We start from the raw sequence: 23,991 nt of genomic DNA, 5'->3' as shown, positions 1-23,991 counted from the left end.
ATGGTAGTTCTATTTTTAGTTTTTTAAGGACCCTCCATACTGTTCTCCATAGAGGCTGTATCAATTTACATTCCCACCAACAGTGCAAGAGGGTACCCTTTTCTCCACACCATCTCCAGCATTTATTGTTTCTAGATTTTTTTGATGATGGCCGTTCTGACTGGTGTGAGGTGATAGCTCATTGTAGTTTTTATTTGTATTTCTCTAATGATTAGTGATTTTGAACATCCTTTCATGTGCTAGTTGGCAATCTGTATATCTTTTTGGGAGAAATGTCTATTTAGGTCTTCTGCCCATTTTTGGATTGGGTTGTTTGTTTTCTTGATATTGAGTTACATGAGCTGCTTGTAAATTTTGGAGATTAATCCTTTGTCAGTTGCTTCATTTGCAAATATTTTCTCCCATTCTGAGGGTTGTCTTTTCATCTTGTTTATGGGTTCCTTTGCTGTGCAAAAGCTTTTAAGTTTCATTAGGTCCCATTTGTTTATTTTTGCTTTTATTTCCATTTCTCTAGGAGGTGGGTCAAAAAGGATCTTGCTGTGATTTATGTTGTAGAGTATTCTGCCTATGTTTTACTCTAAGATTTTTATAGTGTCTGGCATTACATTTGGGTCTTTAATCCATTTTGAGTTTATCTTTGTATATGGTGTTAGGAGTGTTCTAATTTCATTCCTTTAAATGTAGCTTTCCAGTTTTCCAGCAACATTTATTGATGAGGCTGTCTTTTCTCCATTGTATATTCTTGCCTCCTTTATCAAATATAAGGTGACCATATGTGCGTGGGTTTATCTCTGGACTTTCTATCCTGTTCTATTGATCTATATTTCTGTTTTTGTGCCAGTACCATCTTGTCTTGATTACTGTAGCTTTGTAGTATAGTCTGAAGTCAGGGAACCTGGTTCCTCCAGCTCCATTTTTCTTTCTCAAGATTGCTTTTACTATTTGGGGTCTTTTGTGTTTCCATGCAAATTGTGAAATTTTTTGTTCTAGTTCTGTGAAAAATGCCATTGGAAGTTTGATAGGGGTCGCATTGAATTTGTAGATTGCTTTGTGTAGTATAGTCATTTTCACAATACTGATTCTTCCAATCCAAGAACATGGTATATCTCTCCATCTGTTTGTAGCATTTTTAATTTCTTTCATCGGTGTCTTATAGTTTTCTGCATACAGGTCTTTTGTCTCCTTAGGTAGGTTTATTCCTAGGTATTTTATTCTTTTTGTTGCAATGGTAAATGGGAGTGTTTCCTAATTTCTCTTTCAGATTTTTCATCATTAGTGTATAGGAATGCAAGGGATTTCTGTGCATTAATTTTGTAACCTGTTACTTTACCAAATTCGTTGATTAGTTCTAGTAGTTTTCTGGTAGCATCTTTAGGATTCTCTATGTATAGTATCATGTCATCTGCAAACAGTGAGAGCTTTACTTCTTCTTTTCTAATTTGGATTCCTTTTATTTCTTTTTCTTCTCTGATTGCTGTGGCTAAAACTTCCAAAACTATGTTGAATAATAGTTGTGAGATTGGGCAACCTTGTTTGTTCCTGATCTTAGTGGAAATGGTTCCAGGTTTTCATCATTGAGAACGGTGTTGGCTGTGGGTTTGTCATATATGACCTTTATTATGTTGAGGTAAGTTCCCTCTATGCTGACTTACTGGCATAAAAACAGAAATATAGATCAATGGAACAGGATAGAAAGCCCAGAGATAAACCCACGCACATATGGTCACCTTATCTTTGATAAAGGAGGCAAGAATATACAATGTAGAAAAGACAGCCTCTTCAATAAGTATTGCTGGGAAAAGTGGACAGCTACATGTAGAAGAATGAAATTAGAACACTCCCTAACACGAAACACAAAAGTAAACTCAAAATGGATTAAAGGCCTAAATATAAGGCCAGACATTATAAAACTCTTAGAGGAAAACAGAGGCAGAACACTCTACAACATAAATCACAGCAAGATCCTTTTTGACCCACCTCCTAGAGAAATGGAAATAAAAGCAAAAATAAACAAATGGGACCTAATGAAACTTAAAAGCTTTTGCACAGCAAAGGAACCCTTAAACCATACAAAAAGACAACAGTCAGAATGGGAGAAAATATTTGCAAATGAAGCAACTGACAAAGTATTAATCTCCAAAATTTACAAGCAGGTCATGCAGCTCAATATCAAAAAAAAAAAAAAAATCCAAAAATGGACAGAAGACCTAAGTAGACTTTTCTCCAAAGAATATATACAGATTGCCAACAAACACATGAAAGAATGCTCAACATCACTAGTCATTAGAGAAATGCAAATCAAAACTGCAGTGAGGTATCACCTCACAGAACTCAGAATGGCCATCATGAAAAAAAAAAAAATCCCAGGAAACAGCATGCATTCAGAAAAGGAGGAAATGAGACCAGAAAAGAAGACCACATCATACATGAGACTGAGAAAGAATGGTCAGACGAGGAGGAAGAGAAGAGGTAGGAGAGTCTACAGAATTGCAACAGCCAGGAAGGGGTCAACATTGTAAATCAACTATACTCCAATAAAAATTTAAAAATAAGTATACACACTATTATATATAAAATAGAAAACCAACAAGGACCTACTGTATAGCACAGTGAACTCTACTCAATACCCTGTAATGACCTATATGGGAAAAGAATCTGAAAAAGAATAGATATATGTATATGTATAACTGAATCACTTTGCTTTACACCTGAAACTAACACAACATTGTAAATCAACTATACTCCAATATAAAATAAAAATTTTATAAAGGAAAGTTAAATAAGTCAAACAACAAAGAGCCCTAAGATGAAGAATGGGAAAAGCTATTTTTTTTAAACATCTTTATTAGAGTATAATTGCTTTAAAATGGTGTGTTAATTTCTGCTTTATAACAAAGTGAATCAGCTATACATATACATGTATCCCCATATCTCTTCCCTCTTGTGACTCCCTCCCACCCTCCCTATCTCACCCCTCTTAGGTGGTCACAAAGCACCGAGCTGATCTCCCTGTGCTATGCGGCTGCTTCTCACTAGCTATCTATTTTACATTTGGTAGTGTATATATGTCCATGCCACTCTCTCACTTTGTCCCAACTTACCCTTCTCCCTCCCCATGTCCTCAAGTCCATTCTCTACGTCTGCTTCTTTATTCCTGTCCTTCCCCTAGGTTCTTCATAAACATTTTTTTTTCAGATTCCATATATATGTGTTAGCATATGGTATTTGTTTTTCTCTTTCTGACTTACTTCACGCTGTATGACAGACTCTAGGTCCATCCACCTCCCTACAAATAACTCAATTTCGTTTCTTTTTATGGCTGAGTAATATTCCATTGTATATATGTGCCATATCTTCTTTATCTATTCATGTGTTGATGGACACTTAGGTTGCTTCCATGTCCTGGCTATTGTAAATAGAGCTGCAATGAACATTATGGTACATGACTCTTTTTGAATTATGGTTTTCTCAGGGTATATGCCCAGTAGTGGGATTCTTGGGTTGCAATGAACAGAAGATCTGAAAAGACATTTCTCCACAGAAGATATACAGATTGCCAACAAACACATGAATGAATGCTCAATATCATTAATCATTAGAGAAATGCAACTCAGAACTAGAGTGAGGTATCACCTCACGCCAGTCAGAATGGCCATCATCAAAAAATCTGCAAATGATAAATGCTGGAGAGGGTGTGGAGAAAAGGGAACCCTCTTTCACTGTTGGTGGGAATGTAAATTGATACAGTCACTATGGAGAACAGTACGGAGGTTCCTTAAAAAAACTAAGGAAAGCTATTGGTTTTTTTAGCTGGTGAATTTTGAGTGACATAGTACACTTTAGAAGGGCATGTGAAGGATTTACAGAATGATGTGGGTAATGAAGTTATGGTAGTATAGATTATTATTTTAAGAATTTTGAAATGAAGGAATTGAAAAGGGCATTGCAGCTTGAGAGCTATCAGGATTTAGGGACTTTTTTGGTTTTGTTTTCATTTTTTTTCTGTGAGTGGGAACATCTTGAATTTGTTTTTATAACGAAGGGAAGAGATTTGGTGTCAAGTGGGAGATTGAAAACAAATGAAGGAAAAGGCTGAGGTGAGAGAGATTAAAAAGAAGAAATGTAAAAAATTTAAAAAGAAGACGAAGAAGAAATCTTGGACCTTAGAAAGAAAAAGACCAAATATTTTCTCTGAAACAGGAAGAAAAAAATATGTTAGGTATAAATATAGATAAATTTTGAAATCAGGAAGAGAGACATTGAGGAAGCTCATGCAGTGATGCTTCCAACACAGATTAGATCCTGGTCCTGTTTGATAATATTAAATTCAAGGAAAACTAGTAATACAATTAAACATCAAAAGAATATAAATTGAACATGTTCCATATAAGTTTTAACTATATTAACAATTTTTGAATTAACAGGTAAAATTAAATTTAACAGCTGTAATTATAATGACTAGAATTGTATTCAATATAGTTCTCAATACTAAGGTATATTTAATACTTATTTGCAAAAAAATGCCTTCAACCAAGAAAATAAAGAATAAAACAAAACTCCAGAATATATTTTTTATTGAAGTATAGTTGATTTACAATATTGTGTTAGTTTCAGGTGTACAGCAAAGTGATTCAGTTAAATATATTTTTTTCAGGTTATTTTCCATTATAGGTTATTACAAGATATTGAATATATTGGGTTGGCCCAAAAGTTAACTTGGGCCAACCCATAGTTCCTTATGTTATATAGTAAATCCTGTTGCTTATCTATTTTATGTGTAGTAGTTTGTATCTGTTAATCCCATACTCCTAATTTAGCACCCCCACACCTCTACCCTTTGGTAATCATAAGTTTGTTTTCTATGTATGTGAGTCTATTTCTGTTTTGTAGATAGATTCATTTGCATTATTTTTTAGATTCCACATATGTGATGTCATATAATATATGTCTTTCTCTGCCTGAATGACTTCACTCAGTATGATATTCTCTAGGTCATTCCATGTTGCTACAAGTGGCAATATTTCATTCTTTTTGAGTAATGAGTTGAGTAATATTCCATTATATATATATACACACACACACACACACACACACACACACACACACACACACGCACACACACATATATATGCCACATCTTCTTCATCCAGTCCTCTGATGATGGACACTGGTTGCTTCCATGTCTTGGCTATTATAAATAGTGCTGCAATGAACATTGGGGTGCATGTATCCTTTTGAACCATGGTTTTCTCTGGATATATGTCCAGGAGTGGGATTCCAGGATTACATGTAGCTCTATTTTTAGTTGTTTTTTTTGTTTTGTTTTTTTATTGGAAGTATAGTTGCTTTACACTGCTGTGTCAGTTTCTGCTGTACAGCAAAATGAATCAGCCATACATATATTTATATCCCCTCTTTTTTGGATTTCCTTCCCATTTAGGTCACCACAGAACACTGAGCAGAGTTCCCTGTGCTATATAGTAGGTTCTCATTAGTTATCTGTTTTACACATAATAGTGTATATATGTCAATCTCAATCTCCCAGTTTGTCCCACCTCCCCCCTTCCCCCCTTAGTAACCATAAGTTTGTTTTCTACATCTGTGACTCTATTTCTGCTTTGCAGGTAAGTTCATCTGTACCATTTGAGCTATTATACAATACTTGTTTTTCTCCATTTTATACATAGTAGTGTATATATGTCAATCCCAGTTTCCCAATTCATCCCATGCTCCCTTTCCCCCTTGGTATCCATACGTTTGTTCTCTGTCTGTATCTCTACTTCTGCTTTGCAAATAAGATCATCTATAACATTTTTCCAGATTCCACACATATGCGTTAATATACAATATTTGTTTTTCTCTTTCTGACTTACTTCACTCTGTATGACAGCCTCTAGGTCCATCCACGTCTCTGCAAATGACACAATTTTGTTCCTTTTTATGGCTGAGTAATATTCCATTGTATATATGTACCACATCTTCTTTATCCATTCTTCTGTTGATGGACATTTCAGTTGTTTCCATGTCCTGGCTATTGTTAATAGTTCTGCAGTGAACATTGTGGTGCATGTATCTTTTTGAATTACAGTTTTCTCCAGAAATACACCCAGGAGTGGGATTGATGGATCATACTGTAGCTCTATTTTTAGTTTTTAAGGAACCTCCATACTGTTCTCCACAGTGACTGTACCAACTTACATTCCCACCGACAGTGTAGGAGGGTTCCCATTTCTCCACACCATCTCCAGCATTTATTGTTTGTGGATTTTTTGATGATGGCATTCTGACCGGTGTGAGGTAATACCTCATTGTAGTTTTGATTTGCATTTCTCTAATAATTAGTGATGTTGAGCATCTTTTCATGTACTTTTTGGCCATCTGTATGTCTTCTTTGGAGAAATGTCTATTTAGATCTTCCTCCCATTTTTTGATTGGGTTTTTTTTTTTTTGATATTAAGCTGCATGAGCTGTTTGTATATTTTGGAGATTAATCCCTTGTCAGTTGCTTTGTTTGCAAATATTTTCTCCCATTTTGAGGGTTCTCTTAACAATTTTTGACATTGGTTCTCTTAGTTGATGCAATATATCCCTATTGAAAAAGTAATAAATCGCCAAAGAGTTATTGTTATCCTGTTGTACATTCATTTCCTAGGTATCACAGAGGGTCCAGACAGCATGTTCCTTTTCTCTCACAAGATTTTTTAACAGCTTTATTGAGGTATAATTGACACATGAACTATGTATATATTTAACATGTACAACTTGATGTTTTGATATGTATACATTGTGAATGATCACCACAATCAAGCTAATTAATAAATCCATCAACTCTACATGTTTACAGTTTTTGTTTGTGTGTTAGTGTATGTGTATGTGTGTGGGATGAATAAAAAGACTTAACATAAGATCTACCTTCTTAGCAAATTTCAAGTATACAATACAGTATTGTTAACTATATTCTCCAAGCTTTACATTAGAACATATTCACCTTGAATAACTGACATTTTGCTGATGTTCGTCAAAGGATACATAGTTGCACAGGATTTTTGTTTAATAAATTTATTTATTTATTTTTGGCTGTTTTGGGTCTTCGTTGCTGCATGTGGGCTTTCTCTAGTTGCGGCGAACGCAGGCTACTCTTCGTTGCGGTGCACGGGCTTCTCATTGCAGTGGCTTCTCTTTGTTGTGGAGCATGGACTCTAGGTGCGCGGGCTTCAGTAGTTGTGGCTCACGGGCTCTAGAGTGCTGGTTCAGTAGTTGTGGCGCACAGGCTTATTTGCTCTGTGGCATGTGAGATCTTCCCGGACCAGGGACCGAACCTGTGTCCCCTGCATTGGTAGGTGGATTCTTAACCACTGCGCCACCAGGAAAGTCCCTGCACAGGATTTTTGATCAAAATTTTTTGATAACTCTGATATCTAGAGCTGCTTTTGAAGCAATGGATTGATAATCCTTTATGCCAATGGAAGATAAAATTTGCAGCTTATAAATGTGAACATATTTTTTAATTCAACAATGTGATTTTCCTCCTCTGTATTCTTTTTTCCAAATATCTTTATATATTTACATTAATATATCCAAAAAATGTGTGATTATGGCATGCATTATATACTCTGTGACTAAGAGTTTGGAGTTTAAAATAAAATATCTCTAGGGATCTCAGAAGGACACTTTTGTTGTACTTACTGTGCACCATGGTGTGATGTTCATCTTATGGAACTCAAATTTTATGTTCTGTTTCAGAATATTTGGTCATGGCAAACCTTTGAAAGGTGTGTTTATTATATATTTCAAGACCTGTGTTGGATATTCAGATTCCTCTTTATGGATAGAACCAAATACAATGTGCAAATGCAAACACTTCTGCCACTCCATTTTTTTCCTCTATGAAATAAATAAGTAGACGTGAAATCATTTCTCCTAGCTCTTAAAAAACACCCATTTTGTCTAGAACTCATTTAGTAATTATACTCTATTATCTAGATAATATTATTTTAATGAAAAAGAATCTAGTTCTAGGCATAAAACCATGACATCATTATGTGTGAAATCTCTCGAGAGGAACAAAAACAGAATTGATCCTCAAACAGTGTTCCTGAAAACTCTGTATAAAGTAAGGTATATTGAAGACCTAGACTCTTATTCATTAAAATAGAAGTGCCAGAGTCATGCTGACATTATGGAGTGCTGCTGCTAAATACTGGTACACTTGCATACAACACCTGAGTCGTTAGAAGTCTCCAAACTATTGTTCAAACAGGATGAGAGCAATGTAGTGTACATAACTAGGTTTTGTACTGCAGTGCAAAATAACCTTTCTATAAAAGGGTAATCACAAAAAAGTACTTTGTTGGAAAGACCTTTTTGATTGCAGAGAAGTAATAGAATACTTTGTGATAAAATAAAAAAACTGCTCTGTATATTTCAAATTACATAGAGAGGAAAGAAAAGATGTGCTTTTGGCTTCATACCACCCAAAGAGGGCTTTTATAAATAAACTTCATGTACTTCAAAAGTTATCAGTTTCTGTTAACAGGCCACCTTTGACAGCCATTTTGAGTTATAAGCTACTTCATAATATTCATCTGAATTAAAATGTATTTCATTTTCTAATCAATAATTAATTTTTAAATTTACATACCAAATGGATATCTAAAGCTCCTACATACCCAAATGTTCTAAAGTACAACTGACTTACCAAAACAACAATCTCTACCTCTACCACCAGCGTAATTTTCAAGTAATTTACATTTGCTTTTATGTAGAATATTTACCTCAAATTAGGTTTATTTCCTTGATGATCTGTGATGGCGTTTGTTTCCCTAAAGTTATCTAGAAAATAGAAAGCTGATTCATAGAAAACTTAGTGAGGTCCCAATGATGACAGGCCATCCTGATTGAAAGGTATCCTAATTGATAAAAATTAGCCATTTTGAATCTATGAACTCAGCTCTAATATCTTTGCATCTGAATTATTTAAACAATACTTTGAAGACTATTTTGTGAGAAAGTCGTAGAATCTTATCACTTGAACCTGTGTCACTAAATTCTTATTTTGAACACAGAGCAAAAAAGAATGCTATTAACTTTTAAGTACCTCCTTGCTCTCACATCTGCTGTCAGCACTTCTGAGTATTCTCTAGGCTTTCAATCGCATGGTCCTTAATCGGCATCTTACTTGGTCAGTTAATAAAGTTTGTCTTATATCTTAACTGTGGAAGAAGCTCCTAATTTAGCTTGTGATATCAAGAACTTACTAGGTAGCAGATGTGAGCTATATTTGGCTCAGCTCAATCTGCTTGAATTACAAGCTCAGCAAGAACAATGAGCGGTGGTAAGGAAAAGTTGTTATGCATTCACAATATAAGGTAATGGTTAAAGAGCAAAAACTCTGGAGTCACATTGCTTTGGTTCAAATCCCAGGTCCACCACTTAATAGCTGTGGGATCTTGGGCATGTAAGTAGTATTTGATGTGCGTTGTTTTCATCATCTATAAAATGGGATCAATCACAAAGCCTTACTTATAAGATTAATATGAGGATTAATGAAAATATTTTATGTCAAATGTTTGTTATAGAATCTGTCATATAATAAGCCTTCAGTATTTGAACTTTTAGGTTTTAGTATCATTAGACTATTGAATATGTTCAAACTTTGTAATTATATTGAGTATGTCACTGCATTCTTGCTGTTTTTGTCATTTCCTCTAGTAACTGATCTTAAGGTCTCTTTGAAACAACAACTTCTCAAGTGAAGTAGAGGCATGTATGTAGAGCAGTTAATTTTATGGAGAGATTACTTGCAATAAAGATTTTGACTCTGCATCCTAGAACCATGGGAGGGTGTTTCACTGTTCATTGGGTGATTAGGCTGTGCCACAGGATAGAGTTTAACAGGAGTGCAGCCAAGGTTAAAAGGTTATGTTATTTAGACTATAACATAGTGCCAACCAAGAAGGAGACCAATGCATGAATCGAGGTCACTGAGAACAGACAACATGCACACCAGTCTCAAGTGGTACATGTTAACTTAGAGCAAGAGGAGAGAGTGCACAAGATCCAGCCCCTTGCAATGCATTGGTCCCTCATGGCCAGCAGAACCACTCAACAGCCAACATGGGGGTTGTACCCACGTACATCCTACATTGCGCTGCAATAGAAAGACCCTGTTCCCTCCGCACTGGGAACAGATATAGCAGTGGGGTTGGCCAAGTGCCACATGATGCATACTTAAGCAGAACAAAGAAGTATACATCAAGCCCTGAACAGAGAAAGAAATTCCCAAATAATAAGATGTGCCCAGCACAGGCTGTGAGGGCTCTTTATCTCTTTGCAAGGAAACGTTTTATGCCCCAGGCTGCTCTTATGTGACCATGAAAAGGCTGACAAGCTGAAATGATTGCCTTTCCCAACAGAGGGCTTTTTTTTTTTAAATGGGAAATATTATACTATGTTTGTTCGTTGAAAGGGGATGATTGTAGGTATGAAGTTTTGGGGCAGGAGAGGGTAAAATTCAGTGAACAAGTAGAGTCCTTCACTTATGACAGGGACAAGGCAGAGTATATGGGTCTAGGGGAAGATAGGATGGTCAATACAGGGAATATGAGGAAAATCACTTCTGTTAGTACTATGCAGTGAACAAGAAGCAAGGACTTTAACCAAGAATAAGAAGAGGGAAGAGGTGTTAGATGTTTGAGGAGAAATAAGAAGGTGATATACAGTCACCTCAGAGAGTTGAGAAAGTTAATTGACAAGGGAATCGAGTATGATTGCCAGACTGCACTAAGAAGCTGCTTGAGCTTTGTGTTCATAAATTTAAAGTAAAAACGATCAACATGATTGGATATTTTCCTCTTTTTTATTTAGCTCCTCAAGCTTGGTACAGAGAAGAAAGACAGTTGGATTTAGCTATATGAGTATGTTAGAGGCATAGAAGGTCAAGGTAGTTCAGGATGTAGGTAAGAGAGTAATTATAATAATGGTCCATGGAATCCAAGATGGAAAGTAAATTACTTTTCTATTTGGATTTCAGGTGCATGTCTTTTAAAATTCAGGTTAAAACTATTGTTACTGTAGCTATTATTATGTCTGTATAACTTCGGACAAGTTAACTAAATTCTCTGAGCCTCAGTTTCTTCATCCAAAAAAGTGGGGAAAAAAATAAATTGTTCTAGGTATTTCAAGCAGAAAGAGATTTACACAGGGAACTAAACGTACAAAACTGTAAGGCTGTCTAGAAGAGCAAATATCAGGGGGTTTCCGCTAGCTTTCCTGTGTCATTGAGGAACATTGGGTCAGAAATATGTTCTGCAATTCAGAAGAGATCAGGAAACTCCAGTAAACTACTACTGACGGAGCTTGCCCATAACTATGGGACAACTGAGGGGAAAAATCTCATGTTAATTATCTTCCAAGGCTGGGCAAATTCACAGGGAAAATTGGAAAATATACATGGAAGACAGAAGATTGAGGAGAGGATAGAGGGAGTAAAGTTGATGAGCTGTAGCAGATATTTTGGAGAGCAGGAGACCAAGATGCAATGAGGCACACTGATAGATGGGCTGCCCTCTTCTCATACCTCAAATTCTGGGAATTAGTCTCTTTCTTGTTGTTATTGACTTCTCTCTCCCTCTCACCCTTTATATCTAATCAGTTTCTTAAGCCTGTTCCTCTTTCTCAAAGTTTTCAACAAATTGTTATGTAATATTTACTGATCATTCAGCTATTCAATCATTTACTCATTCATGTAACAAATATTTATTGAGCACTTAATATGTGCCAGACAGAGCAAAATGCTGGTCTTTGCCCTCATGTGCAAATGAGTGTACTAGTGTTGTGTTTGAGAACACCAGTTGTGTATTAGAACACGTTGAATGGCAATTGACAATACATGTAGGCACAATCAAGGCTCTGGGAAATGTTGGATCACTTAATCTAGCATTTTCCAAATACATTGGACCACAGAATCCTCTTTCTTTGATCGAAATACCTATAAACATCCCATAGAATATCACACCCCTCTCTTTAGTATAAAACCTAATTAATTAGTTTAGCATACTAAGCCTATTAGTCTAGTCCAAGCTATTTATATCATTGATTTCTTTGCCACTCCCCTCCACAAACCATATACTTTGGTTAGAGTTCTCAACTACTCAAGATCCACCCCTCTCCAGAACACAATATTCTTGTCTCTACACCATAGTGATTCTCAAAGGGATATGGGCTGGGAATCTAATGAGATGAATCTCTGGGTATTAGTGTCTTTTATCCATCATTAAACTGATATACTTCTTATCTGTGAATCTGAGAAATGCTGAGTATAAAGAACAATGTCACAGTGTATTTTACCTGTGAATATTCTGTACATATCAGCACCATGCCCTTTTTTCAATGTCCGATGTCCTTTTGTCTTTTCCTTTTGAAGGGCCAATAATTCATTTCATGTTGCTTTCAGTTAACTATACCTTTAAGCAAGAAAATTCTAGAGAAAACTTTCATATCCAATTCACTCTACTCTGAGCATCCATATTTGAGTCATCTAAGTTCTGTATATCTCAATCTTTCCATCTGTGAAAAGGAGAGAAAAGTACTGAATATATATCATTAGCTATTTTTGACAAAAGTAATGTGTTTGAATATCGAATGCTTGAAATGAATATATATGCAGCACTATTCACCATTCTCATGCTGATTTTGTACCACTAATTAAGATCATATATATGAAATCTCTTTTTAAAACTGTAAAGCATTGTATACAAATACAAATATAAGGTGTCATAAAAGAACAATATGGTATTTGCATCTTTGCTAAGTACCTTATGTACATTATCTCATTTGAAGTTCTTAGCAAAGTTGTATGCAATTAAGTGCGTGGGCACTGCACTCAATGAATGTAATGACTCAATAATAATAATAATTGCTATATACAAAATATATTATCATATATGAAATATGCTTAGTTTCAAGCAGGTGTTCTAGAAATGACAGAATTTTTCAAGTGGTTAGGGAAACCTAAATATAGGTAGAACATATTTTGAACTATCTTGCCCTAAGTAAAAATGGCTATATAATTTTAATATGTTGTCATATAAACACTAAGATAGTAACATCTTTAGAAATTTAGTGACTAGAAAAATAAAACCACTTCCCTGACTTAAATGGTTAGATGGTTTGTCTCCGACTATGTTTAAATGTAGACAAAATTATGCCTACTGGTTCTTATTTCAGTAAGTTAAGGGTAAATCAGTGTAGCCCAAAGTGGACTACATCTTGATTGACACCCAAAGAAATCCCATAATCTGCATATTTAGACTTGTTTGTTTGTATTTTAAGGAGTACAGCCTTTCAAATATGAATAGAGTGTCACTGGAAGATATTCCATAGCAATGATAGCCAGTTTATTGAGAAAATAAAACTACAAGTATGATACAAAGCATTATTTAGATATTATTTAACATATGTATATTAGTATATGTATGTGTATAATGCATGTGTGTATACATATACCTCTGTTTTTTATTGATTTGCAGTAACTTATATATATATATATATATATATATATATATATATATATATATATATATATATATATATATACACACACACACACACACACACATATGCAGAATAAGAAGAAAGAACACAGGGCAGGAAGATGAGACATTTCATTAGTCAACTGAGGGAGGTGAAGATTTCTGAGCCCCTTTCTAGTCTTTGATTTGAAAATGATAGTAATAATGACAATGATAATAATAATAGCACCACTTATAAGTATTTACTGCATCTCAGGATTTTCATATTTTATCACTTCACAATAACCTTGCATATTTGATATTATTTATCCCTCTTATGCAGATGACAAAAATCGAAGCTCAGAGAGGCTTAGTAATTTGCCTAAATCCACACAACCAGTAAATAGGGGAACCAAATGAGTTTTTTTACGTTGTGCTTTTTAATGACATAATATTTTTATATTGAGATATAATTTACATAACACAAAGTTCACTCCTTTAAAGTGTACAATTTTAAGTAGTTTTTTAGTATATTCACAAAGTTGTGCATCCATCACCACTATCAAATTCCAGAACATTTTCATAGCAAATACTTTCCATTCCCTCCTCCCCTCAGCCCCTGGCAACCACAAATCTACTTTCTTTCTCTGTAGCTTTGCCTATTCTGGACATTTCATATAAACAACAGCAAACAATATGAGACCTTTTTATGCCTGGATTCTCTCACTTAGTATAATGTTTTCAAGGTTCAGTCATGTTATAGCATGTATCAGTAGTTCATTACTTTTTAACATCATTGATATTCCATTACATGGATATTCCATATTTTATTTATCCATTCATCAGTTGATGGACGTTCAGTTTTATCCAGTTTTTTATTATTATGAATAATGCTGCTATGAATATCCAAGTACAAGTTTTTATGTTAACTTGTATCTTCAGTTCTTGTGGATATATACTTAGGAGTCAAATTGCTTGGTCATACTGTAATTCTATGCTTAACTTTTTGAAGAATTGACAAGTTGTTTGCGAAAGCCCAGCTGAGTTTTTAAAACAATTTAATACTTAAGAAGTAGCACTATAAAGTAGCGTCCAAAATTCATAGCAACAAGATGAAAAAAAAAAAAAAACCCTACAGTTCTCCCTTTTCATGAGTGAAAATGCCCAAGGGTAGCTCAATGAACTAAATGATAAATGATTATTCTACTCACTAGTATAAATATTGACCAAACAGCCCTAGGGTTTTGAGGATTCAAAGTTGTGCAAGAAAGGAGAAACCTCTCTAGTGAAGATCTGTTTATTTTCCTAATTACACTCTTTTTTTTTTGGTTTTGTTTTGCACTTTTAATGTAAATGTGCATGCTATCTTAAATAATTATACATGTAGTATTAAAAATCTGCATTAACTCAGTTACTGGTTGCTCTCTATAATTAAAGCTGTGTGTTTGAAAAGCCAGCATTACTTTGCAACATCCATGAATGGAAAATCTATATTCTGTTATTTACTTGTACAAAATCAAAGAAAGAAAAGTCATTGTAAAAGGAATTTATAACTGAGTGGTCTGTGGATGTTAGGAGTACTCTTCTGTAGTTTTGTGAGTGTGCAGTTTATTGCGTCTGAATGACAATAGAGCACATATTTTCTCTATAAGTCATTTTGTTTAATGTTATTTCTCTTAAAATTTGCCAATTGAAAGCATTAATATCTACAATAACCTCTATTTCTTCTCTCTGTGCTTTTATTAATTGGACCCACCAAGATGTTAAAGAACTGGTAGTTAAGTGACTAACCCAAGATCCCAAAAGTAATAAGCTGGATGAAGGACTTGAACTTATTCCTCTATATCGAGATGTGGACCTGTATGCTTTTAAAAAAACTTTTTTATTTTATAACTTTTTTAGGAGGGTGGTTTAGAGTGGTGATTGGGAACAATAACCAGAAGAAAAGCAAAATCTTTCATGCTTTCAGTACTGGAATGTCAAAGACAGAAAGAATAGGTCTTATGGTACCTAAAATAACTCTCTGGGAAATGAAAGTAAGCTTGGGGTTGAAGTCTCCTCATTTGGAGGATGTAGAGAATGTGAGCTTTGAATGGATTTGGGGATTTTTTTCTCTTTCTTTTCTAGTTGTTTTAAACTGAATTGAAAGTATTAATATGCTATGCACTGTGATTACTATGGTTTACCGTATACTCTCATGTACGATTGAACTGAAAAATGTATATGCAAGAAAAAGAAAGTGGATGAATTAATGTTAAGTATAACATTAAAGAGAAGGATGTCAAAATACACAGTTGAATGAGCTACTGAAGAAAGGGAAACTAATTTATCCCAACATTCAAAACACTCCTGGATCTGATAGTCTACCCTCAAGGGTTAATGAGAACAATTTCAAGTTAAGCATGAATAACAAATAGAACTCCATGCATTATTGATAAGTACATAGGACGATCTCAAAGACTGGCCTTTTTAGAGCCTTCCTTTATCAGAGCTCAGTTGATGAAAGGGGGACTTTTCCAGTGATACTATCTCATCAGATAGTGTCATTGCATGGCATAGGCAAGCTACTCCCAAGTGTCTTTTACTGCAGTGCTACAATAAGGTGTTCCTTAACATCAAAAAATAACAGGCTATTACTTATTAGGTTTTTCTGTAAAAGAGCTTGAAGGTATGAACTTGATTCAATTTTAGCGAAACCATTTCCTTGGTATATTTTCTCATTACTTTTTAGGAACCATGTGAATAGATTGTAAACTCCACTGAGGGCAGTGTTTTTGTTTCATCCTCTTTTACTGACTGCTAGATCCCCAGCACCTATAACAGAGTCTGACGCATAGTAGGTATTCAATAAATATCTTTTGAATAAATGATTTTATGGCTAATTAATCAAAATTATTAAGAATGATTTTTACTCTGAAATATCTGTAGAATCACTAATTGAAAATTGAGATTCCTGGCAGGATAAAAATGCTGTACATTTTTCTAAATTGTGACTAAGGTAAACTTAGCTAGAATTATGTCAAAGATATTTACTTTTATAAATGAATTAGGCAGCGATTGAGGCAACATCTAAACACAAAAATACATTTCTACTCCAGGATGAAAAAAAAAATCACCCAATCAAAAAATGGACAGAAGACCTAAATAGACATTTCTCCAAAGAAGACATACAGATGGCCAAGAGGCACATGAAAAGATGTTCAACATCGCTAATTATTAGAGAGATGCAAATTGAAACTATTGATACAATGAGGTACCACCTCACACCAGTCAGAATGGCCACCATCAAAAAGTCTACAAACAATGAATGCTGGAGAAGGTGTGGAGAAAATGGAACCCTCTTGCACTTTTGGTGGGAATGTAAATGAGTACAGCCACTATGGAGAACAGTATGGAGGTTCCTTAAAAAACTAAAAAAAGAGCTACCATATGACTCTGCATTTCCACTTCTGGGCATATATCCAGAGAAAAACATAATTCAAAAAGATTCATGCACCCCAATGCTCATTGCAACACTGTTTACAATAGCCAAGACATGGAAGCAACCTAAATGTCCATCAACAGAGGAATGGATAAAGAAGATGTGGTACATATATACAGTGGAATATTAGCCATTAAAAAGAATGAAATAATGCCATTTGCAGCAACATGGATGGACCTAGAGATTGTCATACTGAGTGAAGTAAATCAGGCAGAGAAAGAGGAACAGCGTATGATATCTCTTATATGCGGAATCTAAAAAGAAACGATACAAATGAACTTATTTACAAAACAGAAACAGACTCACAGACTTAGAGAACTAACTTATGGTTACCGGGGAGAGGAGACAGTTAGGGAATTTGGGATCGACATGTACACACTGCTATATTTAAAATGGATAACCAACAAGGACCTACTGTATAGCACAGGGAACTCTGCTCAATGTTATGTGCCAGCCTGGATGGGAGAGGAGTTGGGGGAGAATGGATACATGCATATGTATGGCTGAGTCACTTTGCTGTGCACCTGAAACTATCACAACTTTGTTAATTGGCTATACTTCAATATAAAATAAAAAGTTAAAAAAAAAGATCTCAAGATGGATTAATGAGAGTAAGAAGCACGGTTTTTATCAAGGCCAATATTATTTGCAGGATTTTTACTTTTGGCATTTATGCTAAACACTCATTGTTTATTTGTTATTGGACTGCACCTCTGAGAACAAATACCTATTATCTGTGTGGGCTTCTTGTATTTTGGGTTTCCTTTGTACATTTGGCTATTCTTCCCTATTTTGCCTCTCTTTTCCCAACATGGACAGCTTAGATGATTTCCATATACTGTTGGTTTTCCAAAGAATGTCACATTAATACATTATTAGGGACTTTCTTATCACAGAGGGGTTCCCATTATTTGGGGAAATGGGGTTTTTCATTTATAAGAGTGTTGTGTTATAAGGCTGTTTTAGACTGTTTGAACTACTACAACAAAATACCACAGATTGGATGGTTTGTAAACAACAGAAATGTATTTCTCACAGTTCTGGAGGTTGGGAAGTCCAGGATCAAGGCACCAGCATGGTTAAGTTCTCTGGTGAGGGCCCTCTTCCTGATTCATAGCTGATGCCTTCTGACTTTGTCCTCCCGTGGTAGAAGAGGCTAGGGAGTTCTGAGGGATCTCTTTTAAATTTATTTATTTATTTATTTTTGGCTGTGTTTGGTCTTCGCCTCTGTGCGAGGGCTTTCTCTAGTTGCGGCAAGCGGGGGTCACTCCTCATTGCGGTGCGCGGGCCTTTTACTGTCGCGGCCTCTCCCGTTGCGGGGCACAGGCTCCAGACGCACAGGCTTAGTAGTTGTGGCTCACGGGCCTAGTTGCTCCACGGCATGTGGGATATTCCCAGACCAGGGCTTGAACCCGTGTCCCCTGCATTGGCAGGCAGATTCTCAACCACTGCGCCACCAGGGAAGCCCGGGATCTCTTTTATAAGAGTATTAGTCCCATTTGTGGAGGCTCCACCCTCATGACCTAATCACCTCCCAAAGAATCCACCAACTAATACCATCACCTTTGAGGGTTGGGATTTCAAAATATGCATTTGGAGAGCACACAAACATTCAGTTAATACCAAACTTTATTTTTTTAAAGCAGTTTTAGGTTCCCAGAAAAATTGAGAGGAAGGCACAGAAATTTCCCCTATATTCTTGCCCCATGCGTAGCCTCCCCCATTATTAACATCCCTCACCAGAGAGGTATGTTTATTACAATTGATGAGTCCACCCACATTGATGCAACATCGTCATCAAAAGTCCATAGTTTACCTTAGGGTTCACTCTTGCTGTTGTACATCCTAAAGGTTTGGACAAAGTTATAATGCCATGTATCCATCATTATAGTATCATATAGAATATTTTCACTGTTCTAAAAATCTTCTGTGCTCTACCTGATCATCCATCTTCCCCTACCATCCTTGGTAAACACTGATCTTTTTACTGTTTCCATAGTTTTGCCTTTTCCAGAATGCTATATAGTTGGAATTATGCAGTATGTAGCCTTTTCAGATGGGCTTCTTTCACTTAGTAATAGACACTTAAGTTTTTTCCATGTCTTTTCATAGCTTGACTGCTCATTTCTAGTTGGTGCTGAGTAATATTCCATTTTCTGGATGTACCACAGTTTATTTTTCCATTCACCCACTGAAGGACATCTTGGTTGTTTGCAAGTTTGGAAATTAGGAATAAAGCTGCCATAGACATCCATGTGCAGGTTTTTGTGTTGAAATAAGTTTTCAACTCCTTTGAGTAAATACCAGGGAGCATAATTGCTGGATCTTATGGTAGAAGTATGTTTAGTTTTATAAGAAACTGCCAAACTGTCTTCCAAAGTGGCTGTACCATTTTGCATTCCCACCAGCAATAAATAAGAGTTCCTGTTGCTCCACATCCTTGCCAACATTTGGTATTGTCAGTGCTCCAGATTTTGGCCATTCTAAGAAGTGTGTAATTGTATCACACTTTAATTTGCATTCCTCTGATGACATGTGATTGGAGCATCTTTTCATATGCTTATTAGCCATTTTTATATCTTCTTTGGTGAGGTGTCTGTTAAGGTCTATGGCTCATTTTTTAATTGAGCTGTTTGTTTTCTTATTGTTGTGCTTTAAGTGTTCTTTGTATATTTTACATAACAGCTCTTTATCAGATGCGTCTTTTGCAAATATTTTCTCCCAGTCTGTGATTTGTCTTTTCTATTTTCTCTTGCAGAGAAGAGGTTTTTAATTTTAATAAAGTCTATCTTATCAATGATTTCTTTCGTGGATCATTCTTTTGGTGTTGTATCTAAAAAGTCATTGCCTGACTCAAGGTGGTTCAGATTTTCTCCTATGTTATCTTTTAGGAGTTTTATAGTTTTGCATTTTATATTTAGATCTGTAAGACTAAGTTTTATATAACTAGTTTATTTTGGAATAATTTTAGACTCATAGAAAAGTACAAAAATAGTAGAGTTTCCTGTACCTCCCTTAACTAGTTTCCCTCACTGTTAACTTCTTACATCACTGTGGTACATTTGTCAAAACTAAGAAATTAACATTGGCTCATTACTATTAACTAAAGTCTGTGATATTTTAATAACTCTGTGCAACTTATTTGATAAATAGAAAATGATTTTGAAGATAGACCTTTCAAAGCCAAATAATAAAAACTCAGTTGATAGAGGGAGGGAGGGAGGGAAAAAAAAAAAAACTCAGTTGATAAGACATTTTTGCATATATTTTCAATGGATACAAATCCTTTTTTTTTTTTTTTTTTTTTACAAATCCTTTTAAACAAATTAAATGGAACTCTCCAGCTTTATATATCAAGATTACTATGGGAAACACAAGCAGACTTATTGTTAATATTCACAATATATGAATTCTGTGGGATACTCATTTTGCTTTCCTTTGAGTTGCCTTATAGTTGGCAGCATTTGTAGATTTGAATTTAATTGCAACATTCTGGTTTTTCCTTATAATTTTTGGAGTTCAAGGATGAATCTGCTGATTTTGTTCCTATTTGTGTTTAAGAACTAAGCTAGGAATCCCATCTCTGCTTAGTAGCTGTCAACTACAAATTGGCACTTGCCATTTACCTCTATGAGGATTAAATCATGTGCTGCTGCAGCTGCTGACTTTCAACACCCCCTGAAAAGAGCTCAGGGTGGAGAGCAGAAATGAGGCACCTCTGTGCTCTGGAAAAACTGACAGAGCAGGTCTTCAGATAGATATTTTCAGGAGACAATTTTATGAGCCCAATTCTTGTATCTCCTCATATCTAGAAAAGCACTAAAATCCTTCATGGTAACGTCTGCTCCTCGTGATTAGCAGTAACCTTCACGAGACTAGTGGTAACCTTCTGCAAAAAATGTGTGATTGATTGCATGTATTGCCCCTTCACCAAAATCACATATATACTGTCCTCCCCCACCCACCTCTTTGGAGCCGTTTCTCAGAGCTATCTGAGATTCTGTCTCCCGGGCTATAGTCCTCATTTTGTCTCAAATAAAACTTAACTCACAACTATCACGTTGTGCTTTTTTTTTTTTTAAGTCATTAAACTTGTCCAATAGTCATTGAACTTGTCCTCAGAGCTATGACTGGACTATGATGATATAATAATTAAAACCTGAAGTTTGCAAGCTGCTTTAGGAAGGATTATAATATTCTTTGCTTTTTCCACCAGCTGAAGGGATTTATTTTTGTATAGTGAGAAGATAGGTTTCTAGAATAAGGCAAAGAAATTTGAGAAAAATAACAAAATCTATTATATCTGCAATTAAAAATGTCTACCAGAGCAGGCATAATTTTTTTTTTTTGGCTGGGTTGAGCCTTCATTGCTGCACACAGGCTTTCTCTAGCTATGGCGAGCCAGGGTTACTCTTCGTTGCGGTGCACGTGCTTCTCATTGTGGTGGCTTCTCTTGTTGTGGAGCACGGGCTCTAGGCGTGCAAGATTCAGTAGTTGAGGTGCATGGGCTCAGTAGTTGTGGCACACGGGCTTAGTTGCTCTATGGCATTGCGGGATCTTCCCGGCCCAGGGATTGAACCCATGTCCCCTGCATTGGCAGGTGGATTCTCAACCACTGCACCACCAGGGAAGTCATGGAGCAGGTATGAATTTAAGTAAACAACTTGTTTGCTCTGATATTTAATGTACTTTGGAATTCTTTAAAAAAATGTAATGCCGTCATATCATTTGGAGACTTGGGGACCAAATTTCCCATTGGATTCTGGTTATTCAGTAAGTACCTCCCTTAAAAATATTAGTGTATTTGCTCTTATAAACTGTAATTTTTCAGTTGTAATTTTTTGTATTTCTGGTTATTAAATATACTGTAATGCTATATATAGAAATTCTCTTTATTTCAGCTAAAATCAAATGGAGGTAAATGCTTTTGAAAAAAAAGAAAGGTTTAAAATTGAGCACTGGACATGACAAGCTAAAAGACAAATTGTGAGAAGTACAATTCTAAATATAGATTTATATGATGGGATAAGCCAAGTGTCCTCTAAAACAGATAACTAAAATTATTTATTTAAACATTTTTCTAGTATAAAACCTCTTAATGATCCATTTGTCCAACATGATTCTAACATGCTAAAAGAAAGGATACTTATTTTTTAATTCAAAGTGAGAGCAAAATCATTTATTCCTAAAACATGTTCATAAAGAACTTCCAATGTATGTGTGTGTATCTTTATTTTTACTAGAGAAGCAAACTGTTTCACTGCAACCTGAGCCAAAGCATATTTACAATTTTTAAAATAAAATTTTCCACTTGAATACACTCATGGAAAAATAACTTGGGGAAATGAACTTTCTTAACCTCTAAACATAGTTTGACTGTTCTTTAAATATTTTAGAATAGAAAGCAAATTATTGAGTCTTTCAATTGGTAGTTACTTTCTGTACTAAAGAATAAAAGACACCATCCTTGTGGAGGAGGACACTGACTTTCTCAGTAATGTCACTAAAAGCCAGTCCGTATAACATGAATGTATTGACTAACTGGTAATCTATCTGCCAGAATGTTCATTCCAAAAAGTTTACATATATTCCTTTGGAGAACTTCCCAACTGCCTCCTACTCTTCCCAACTAAAATAGACATGCAAAATATGATCTTAGTCTTTTTTTCAAACACAATATTTTCAGGTTTGATTTCCATTCTCCTCTTGCAGTACATCTTCTGAGAACTGTTTCTCAAGAGTGAACACAAATGGGAATATATGAGAAGTGTGAAATGAATCATGCCATAAATTAAGATTAATCTAGTGGTGATTTATCTAGTCTACAGATTCATATAATTAATTATATTAATTTTAATATATTCCACTTCTGGTCATTTTATTAGCACTGCCGTGAGATAGGAGATAAAATTCAGTGTTGTCAAACATATTTCAATTTCATATGTTTTTTTTCCTATGAAGGTAATAGAGGAGCTTGTGTAGTGGATCGGCCAGAGGCTTCAGATCATGTCTAACCTCACCTTCCTCCCTTGGGCTAGCAGAGACAAGATTAAGCTATACATGAAAATATATCACAGCATTTACTTAACACCAGCTTATTTGGTCATGTCAAGATAATGGGTTAAAGCAATTACTGGAACACTGAATTGTGGCCTTTTTTTTCTGAATCATAAAGATAATTAATTTGGAGACACAAATATGAGGCATTTCTAAATCCTAGATAATATATATATTCTTTAGAACAATACTTTACATCCTTGATAAAGTATGGCTTGCTAGATGAAATTTCCATTTTCAATAAGTTGTTTGCCTCAAAGGCTTCAGTAAAATGTGTTGTATTACAATTATATTTTTCTAAGATACTAATCTTGTTTGACTTCAAATTTTGAGTTACAGATGTTCCATTTTTCCTCTTTCCTTCAGATATTATAGGACTTCATAATGTCTTAGCCTTTGATATGATGAAATGATAACATGTGGAATTACTCTAATACAGAACTAAAAATAAATATCAAAGAGAAACTTAGAGTAGTAGATGAGAATAAAAAGATAGCTAGAACCTCATAAATGCATTTCAGTATCTGTGTGCTCTCTATTTAATTACTTTTATCATCCTTAGGGTCAGAAGCCTTATTTGTACATAATGGGACAAAACAGCGAAGTCATTGAATTAAAGTGAAATTGACATGCCATATATATGCTAATAATAATTCTTTGAATTTTAATGAAGATATGCTAAATCTAGGAACAAATTACTGTAATTGTAGGCACCGGTCATTAAATAGAGTAGAAAAATCACTGGAAAAGAAGAGAGAACTCAATCTTGGTTTAAAATAAAAAAAACTAAAGAACATAAAAAAACACTGAAAAATCCAGAACTTCTAAATTAAAAATGAATATAAGTTTAAACATTAGTAGGGAAAAAGTAGTTGTGGCACAGCTGAAATTTTACCTTCCTTTAGGACAACCTTGTGTGTCGATTGCTTTATTTAGTATGCA

Source organism: Balaenoptera musculus, chromosome X (assembly GCF_009873245.2).
Source record: "Balaenoptera musculus isolate JJ_BM4_2016_0621 chromosome X, mBalMus1.pri.v3, whole genome shotgun sequence".
In the NCBI taxonomy this organism is placed as follows: Eukaryota; Metazoa; Chordata; class Mammalia; order Artiodactyla; family Balaenopteridae; genus Balaenoptera; species Balaenoptera musculus.
The sequence above is the reverse complement of the archived record's forward strand: the minus strand, read 5'-3'. Positions refer to the sequence as shown.